Genomic DNA, 8190 nt, shown 5'->3' on the forward strand with positions numbered 1-8190 from the left:
CTTTGTATGGTGGAGTGTTGATTGACTAAAAGGCGACATGTTCAGCGGTTAGGTGTGGCGAAGATGCGCATGTTGAGATAGATGTGTGACCACATAAGGAGGGACCTATAGTCCGGAATAATGATATACGAGATAGAGTTGGGTAACACCGACTAAAGAGAAACTTGGCCAACATCGTCTCAGATGGTTTGGGCATATTCAACGCAGACCTCCAGAAACTCTAGTGCACAGCGAACGGCTAAAGCATGCTCATGATGTCAAAAGAGGCCGGGGTAAATCGAACTTGGCATGGGAAGAGTCCGTAAAGAGTGATCTAAAGGACTGGAGTATCACGAGAAAACTAGCCATGGACAGGGGGTATGATTCTAATATCGAGGCACATAGCCTCACTAAGCATACTTTAGGACTTTCTTTCGAACGCCATTTATGGCTCCTCGATACTCCGGACCTAAGTTGTATCTCAGTGTATTTGGACTACGATCAATAAATAAAGTGTGTCCAGACTAAAAAAGCTGGTTACAGCGCTGTATCATCTAATGCCATCGCAAATTTTGAAGAAAAAATATCGCTTGCCTGCCTATGGACTGCTATGTCAAAAACTAGGCGGTTTTCTTTTGTTATTTTTTTAAATGTTTGTGTATTTTTAAAAGGCGAGGATGTCAAAAAAGTTCATCTATTCAAAACCAATTGCAGATTTGAAAATGTTGGTGAATTCAATAAATGTTCATGGATATGAAAAAGAAACAGGATTAAAAAAAATCATTGATTTGAGTGTTCACAAATTTGGAAAATATCCGTTCATTCAAAAAATGTTCACAGATTTGGAAATTTTTCATGAGTTTAAAAAGTTCATGTATTTAATAAATATTCAAAAAATTGTGGAAGAGTTTGCATAAAAATTCACGTATTTAAAAAAAATGTTCACAGATCTAAAAAATGTTCAGATATTGAAAATAAAATCACAGGTGAAAAATGTTCATGAAATTTTAATAAGGTAAAAAATAAAAGGAAAATAGAGTGAAAAAAAAAAGAAAAAGGAATGAAAACTGGAAAACCCGAACAAAGCCCAGTCCAAAGGAAACCAGAAAACTCAACCCGAAAACTGAAAGGCCAAAACCATTGAGGAAAAGAAAATAAAGAACATGAGCCGACCCCGTTAGAACTTACAAAGGAACTAGTAAGCGTGTACGTGCAAATGCACGTCCTATATATTATAAATTAATTATGGTGACATTTATCGTAATCCATCGACATGGTTGATATATCTAGATTTGAATGGATTCTTATGTACAATAGCGCAAACATTGCTACGGATTGTATATGTGTATTGTAGGTCTTGCTATAGATTAGACATGGGAAATCTTTGTGAACCTTTGTGTGATGTTATATAGCATCAGAAAAATGAAAAATGGCATTGACATGTTGATACATATATAACAAAAATTATAAAATATCCTGTAGCACAGATACACAGCGAACTGTCTCAATACAAAGTGAAAAGAAAAAAGAAGTCGCCATGATTCATGAACAAAGTCTGAATAAACAAAGGAACCACAAACTATCTGAAGAAATCAATCTGCTTTGCATATTAACTTGTAACATCTACAATGGACAATAATATAAACCTGAAATCATAAAGAATCTAAATAACAAGTAGAAGTATTGCGAAAGAGAAAAACCACTCTCTTGTACTCCCTCCGTTCCGAATTACTTGTCGCAGGTATGAATGTATCTAGATGTATTTTAGTTCTAGATACTTCCATTTCTGCGACGAGTAATTTGGAACAGAGGGTGTACTAAAGATGGTATATAGACATAGCCATCCATTGGCATGAGGTCATTATTTTGGAGATCTGCTAACCTGCCCAAAAAAACATATGTAGTGCAAGTTAATATTCACACACTGATATTACCAGTAGTGTGCTTAGGGAACTTTTGCATACTTGTCTTGATAGGAAAGCCATGGCTAATGTATCTGATCCATGAAAAGAACACTTGTCACAAGTTATCAGCTAATCACTCCCTCCGTTCCTAAATATAAGGCGTTTTAGAGATTTTAATATAGACTACATACGGAGCAAAATGAGTGAACTACACTCTAAAATGCGTCTATATACATCCATATGTAGTCCGTGTTGAAATTTCTAAAAGGTCTTATATTTAGAAACGGAGGGAGTACATCTTTCTTTCCAATTCTACAACTATGAAGCTCATGAAACCTTACAATAATTTGTTTCTGAACAATAACTATGCTTCCGGCAAAACTGCGGTTAATGTGCTATCAGTGGGTGAGAAATAGAAAATATGCACACCATGTGAAATAAAATAATTAGAGAAAGAAAATAGTATTTGTATGTAATTCAATTACCATGATAACTATTGTCATCATACAGGTTGGCCAACTTGGTACCACAACAACGTCATACTGTTTTCAACTGGGATGTTTTACTTTTTACTATATAAAATAAAGTAGGACACCATGAGATAGGTAATTCGAGTTTGTACTTTGTGCAAGAGAAAACAGTTGAGAATATAATGATCATAACTAAACATGGAACCAACTAAAAATAGATTTTCTCATCCTATATAATGTGTTCCCATGACCCAAACACACAGCATAGAAGGTATATATGCCTTGGGAAAATATAGAGCAATAGACGATGGAAGCTAAACCCCATGGTGCAAAATCCTATATATATAAGATAGGATTTGTGGCCGATCTGCTTCCTATTTTACTTAGTATACACCAAATAATCAAAACGGTAAATTGGTTCCCATGCATATAGGATAGTGCGAGTAAGAGCGAAAACAAAAGTGCAGTTCTAGTGCTACCTTAATATCCTATGTGGAGGATAATTCACCTGGTTCCCCAAAATAGCAAATCGAAGTGAAGAGTAAGAATGCCTTTCCTGCTACTTGATTAGTGAAAGATAAAGAAGAATGTTGTTGCCTTTGGACAGTTTCAGAGAGAAGCATGTTTCAGTTTGGTTACCTGCAGAGAAAACTCATAAACTATTCTGCATAGCATGGATAGAAATATTAATGTTGGAACTGGGAAGGGCGTGTTTAAGTAGTAGTCCTGAAATACATTGTATCACAAACACAGTTACAATTAAATGGCTAAGATCTCCACTGTTTGCACTGTTGCGAGAATTTATACTGTAATCACCAAACAAAACAAAAAACAAGGTTAAGAGTGATTACTACTACAAAGATGATGAGTTGATGATCATGACTCATGGTTACTCCTCTTCTTGTCACCAAAACATGTAGGGAACAGCAGCACATGAATGCAAGCCACAACAAAGCCCTGGATATTTGTCTAGCAATATGTGTTTGATTCAAAAATTGACCAATCATCCCAACTGGCGATTACTACTTCAAATATTATGTGCATGCTCAGAAAATCAAAAGCTGGGTTATACATTTATCTTATTATGTCTGATCATGACTGATTATTACTGCTAGGAAGATAATATCACACAAAAGCTTCTTTTTTGCTATCATCATCAGAGTACGCTTTGCCGGATGATTCAAGGAAAAATAAATCAGTTAATTACCATCAATTTCCCTGCAAAAAAGAAATTACCATCAATTTGGTTGTTGTGACGCTTTGAGTGCCTGATCCCTGTCCTTTGGAGATTCGTGGCGAACTGGTCCAGGAGCGCCTGTGAGCGAGCAGAAGAGGCATGGTGCTGCAAGATGGTGCAGGCCACGAGGGCGATGAATAAATACTACGAGATGTTCATAACTGTCCGCGGAGAAGACATATCCATTACAAATAGGGAATATTACTATTTCATACCATTCATGTTACTGCTTTCAGATTAGATTGAGTTTGATCCTAATTTCTTACATCCCCTATGTACCAGATATTATTGATAATTTTAAGAATTTCTGCATGACATGTCTGAATCTAACATTCTTAAGAAGTTGCTCCCCACTTCTACCTATTCTCTCAACATGCATACTATCCACATCATCTCTATGCCACATCATCAATCAATTTGCAAAATCAGCCAATCACTCTTTTTCACCGTACGGTCATGGCCTAGAAAAGAATTTAACTAATTTTTATTGGCATGTAGACATGCATGTCGTTGCTCAGTTTCCCTACTTAAATTAACACCAAAGGCCAATGGTGTCAATTCGCAAACAAAAAAGAAAATCCCAACCTCTTCTCCTTCCCGCCCGTCCCATCCCCTTCCCCTACAGGCTCCTTCCTTCATTCAGTTACCACAGCCGAACAGGCACTGCTCCACCTCTCCCCTTCGATCTATAAATGTTTGCCTGAAAAGCAAAAGCCCCATTATAGCGCTACTCCTCTTCGGATTGCCCCTCCTCCTCCCTAAAATCAAAGTGTATGGTCTCCTTTTGTTTCTCTAATGTTTCTGCGGATGGTGACGCCCTCCTTTATATCTTGGTTTGGCTGCAGGTCATTTACAATCCATGGTGTGGATTAACTCCTTGATTGGCGGGGAATGGATATCATGCCAGCTATTCATACTTTTGGGTGGGGCGGATCGAGCAAGGAAGGGTAAGGACTGATGTAATGAAGGATCGAGAGGAGGTAGGTGCCCACCATCAGGCTGGATCTGATGCCCACCATCAATCCCCCCCCCCAGCGGTGGACGGAAACTGCCCTCCTCACAGCGACTATGTCTTCTCCTTCCTGCTCCTCTCTCTGGAACTTCTTCCCTTAGTTCTTTGTTTGTTGTCCTGGGCTCCTGGCTAGACAGAGTTTAGAATGTTTGTACAAGTGATTAGAGGGCAGATTCACGTTGGCATGTGCAACTGTCTGGCGCAACACTGTTTGTTCGTCAAATTTGGATGCCAATGACATATCAAGAATGAGCAACATGTATGCACACCCAGGCACATGAAAGAATGGATGTATTTGTTCAATATCGTACAAAGAGAGAAAATGAATCGATCAGTATTTCTTTTCTGTATGCAGAGGAAGAAGTAGAGGGTCACGACCCTTGAGTCTGGGCTAGCCTATACAAGATTGTATAGTGGGCCTTTGTTTCTGATTCATGTGATTTTATATCTACAGATTCTGTCAAATCAGTTCACACATCTATTTTTAGTTACATTATGAGGGTAAAAAGTAATGCATGTTATATCTTTTGACAACAGCAAAATAGAAAAAAAACATTTTCTGCTCATACTCATCAACCTACTTTTTGTTCACATTTTTTTCTCTTATTATAGAAGCATGATGTTATGGACCTATCTGAATGTTTCATATGCAGCTCACATATACAGGTTGAAGTGTTCTCTTTTATTTCTTTTAGAATTTCTTTATGAGACGACCTCACATGGTACAACGTTAACCATGCATGTAGCTTTTTACAAACTACACTATGATTTCCACCTAAAAGTAGTAATTATGTTGCCTGAATTTAGAATGGTATCAGTAATGTGGCCACATTTGTTTGTAATCAAGAAAAAAGTCTCATTAGTACTATTTGGTTAGTTTCTACTTGCAACTGTGGCATACCAAATCCATAATATGTTATTCCTATATATAGGGTAATCACTTTGATCTGTCTTTTTGTATTTGTTACGCTGTTAGCGACTCTGAATTATCCCACGGTATGTCCGCATTACTACAAAATTCCCGCAGCAACGCGCGGGGTACCATCTAGTTTACATAGATAGGGTGGTTTGCATCAAAGCATGTTGACCTTCCTGGTTCACAGTAACCGTTATCTCGATCTAACCATTATTGGAGAGATGAACGACATACCTAGAAAATACAGCTGCAGAGAAAGGACTAACATTAGAATCTGGCGAACGATCTCACAGCTCTTTTGTGCACCACTAGAGTGCAGGCTAGTGACTTTTGCAAGTGCAATGATTTTGCGTGTTCTTGCCGATGGAGAGCGATGGAGCCACGAGCAGCGGAGGTTCTTTTATCTAGAATGGAAGAGGTGATGAACGATCAAAATCAAAGACTCAAATTGTGAAGAACTTGCAGATGGAACCAATCTGAACCAGACTCACAAAAATAAAAAGAGTCAATTTGTCAATACTATTTATGGATTAGCTTTTCTTCTAACCACCGGTACAATGGTCACAACTTGTCCTATTAATCTACCATATGATTAAATTTGTATGAATAGAAATATAAAATCACAATGAGAAGTATAGGCCAAAGTAGACAAAACAACTACATATTACAAAGTTCTTCATATGGTATTATTTCAGGGCAAAACAAGTAAAAAGTTATTTTGTATCTAATGAGACATATTAGTTTAACCAAAGTTGCCAATTATGCGGCAGTAGTAGCAGTTAAAACTCCCTATTGGTTTTTAACCTTCGATTGCAAGTTCCAAATGGAAGATCCCATTTGTTGCATAATCCAAGCACACGACTAAACTCTGGATGCTAAAGTGTAAAGATCTGATCCAAGAAAATTCACCTTCAGAGCCTTGAATTTATTTGAAGTGATGACCGCACAACAGGTTGTTGTCTGGGCACATAGTCTGGACCAAGTAGGACAAGTTATGCTTATTGAAACTCCATGCAAGAAACACTATATGGCACAATAGAATTCATTTGCCCGAATTTCAAAATGAGGGAGAACACTGCTTTCATTTCCACTATTTTGTGAACAGAGTTTCAGCTTATATGCCAATAACTTTATCATCACTTAATTTGGTGCAGAATTCAAGCTCCCATGCTCCCATCAACATATCAATACTTGTATCAAAATTCTAAGCTTGGTTTGAAATCATTACGGTAGCACTTCCACTGGGAAAAAGGTATGAACATATTAGGAACCGATAAGACCACACATGCTTTGCTAGAACTGATGTGGCCATTCGGGATGGAACTATCAACTATATATACAAGTAGACATGTCTCTTTCCACATAAAAGTCAACGGACAAATACATACAGTTGCTACTATGCATAAATTATATTCTTTGCGTGCTGAAATAAAAATGAAACAAAATCACCTTAAATGAACATGAGACATGTATTTCCACCCTGGCGCCATTGCCACTCCATTAATTAAGCATGGATTGGTGCTCATTTTACACACTCTACACTCTACATGAAGATAGACTTGTATGTAGTCTGTACATTTATTTTTGTGCTCATTTTACACACTGTATACTCTTACATTAAAATACATGGATGAAAGGAAGTAGCACAACTTAGAGTTGTATGTCAAAGCGTTTAATAAAAAGTAGCACTTGTTCTGTACATAACCCCTATAATCCTATGTGCTTAAAGGATTAATAAGTGATATAGTCAGTGCATTCAGTGCATAGTAATTTGGTTTTCTTAAAAATATATGGATGAAAGGTAGACCGCTATATGAAAGCACTTGAAATGCAAAATTAGCACTTAATGTAACCCTGCAATTCTGATGTGCTTCCAGAATGAATAAATTATTCTGAGGAAGCTGCAGCTTTTATACCGCTAATTGCCTCAAAGTCGCTCAATTAAATGAAAGTATCCACAGACTATTTTCTCACACGAATCTCCAAACACATTATGAAATATTTGGAATTTCTTGAACACCAACCAAATAAATCATCAAAAAATGCATTCTACCCAGATATAAGAGGCAGAGAACTTTACTCGCAAATCTTGTTGGAATAACCAGCGATGGAATCTCCTTGGTGAACATGGAAATGCACGCACAAATCCTCGAAGGGAATGACGACAGTATGGATGTGCCATGCATCCAGGCGAAAGTGGCGAAAGACGTCCTTGAGCGTGCGATGATGAAATCTAGCAAGTGATGGCATCCTCCCTGGTAACGGCTCAAGATGAAGGAACACGCAATTGGATCAACGAGAGTACGCAGATGCATGAGGGGTTGAGAGAGGCCAGGTCCGGCAGAAGCAATGCAGGGGGTGGCCAGATCGGCACCATGGTGTGCCTGCCGCCGGCGCACATGGAAACCATAAGGGGAGTCGCCACCACACCACTGGAAGCAGCCATCCCCGGCGTGGAGGTCCGCTCGCATCCGACGCTCCTCGTCAGCACGGCCGCCTCCCGCGGCATCCTCTAGATGAGGCACGCCTGTGCGTGAGTGGGGGCGGTTCCAGAGTGGTGGTATGCGTGGTCGGGGCAAGAGGCGTCGCGTTGGGAAACAAGAAACCGCGTTCGGGTGAGAGAGAGAGAGAGAGAGAGAGAGAGAGGAGAAGCCGAGAGGGAGAGAGAGAGA

The 8190-nt window shown here is 38.8% G+C and overlaps 1 long non-coding RNA gene across 1 annotated transcript; it reads right to left on the reverse strand.

The window, feature by feature from the left end:
* Window positions 1-1461: 1461 nt before the first annotated feature.
* On the reverse strand, window positions 1462-2850 carry LOC119368254. Its single transcript, XR_005176580.1, has 3 exons — window positions 2833-2850; window positions 1798-1861; window positions 1462-1695 (listed from the first exon to the last, which is right to left on the reverse strand). It is a non-coding gene; the product is annotated as an uncharacterized LOC119368254 (long non-coding RNA).
* Between the last annotated feature and the right edge of the window lie 5340 nt (window positions 2851-8190).

The sequence above is a fragment of the Triticum dicoccoides genome, chromosome 2B, assembly GCF_002162155.2.
Source record: "Triticum dicoccoides isolate Atlit2015 ecotype Zavitan chromosome 2B, WEW_v2.0, whole genome shotgun sequence".
NCBI lineage: Eukaryota > Viridiplantae > Streptophyta > Magnoliopsida > Poales > Poaceae > Triticum > Triticum dicoccoides.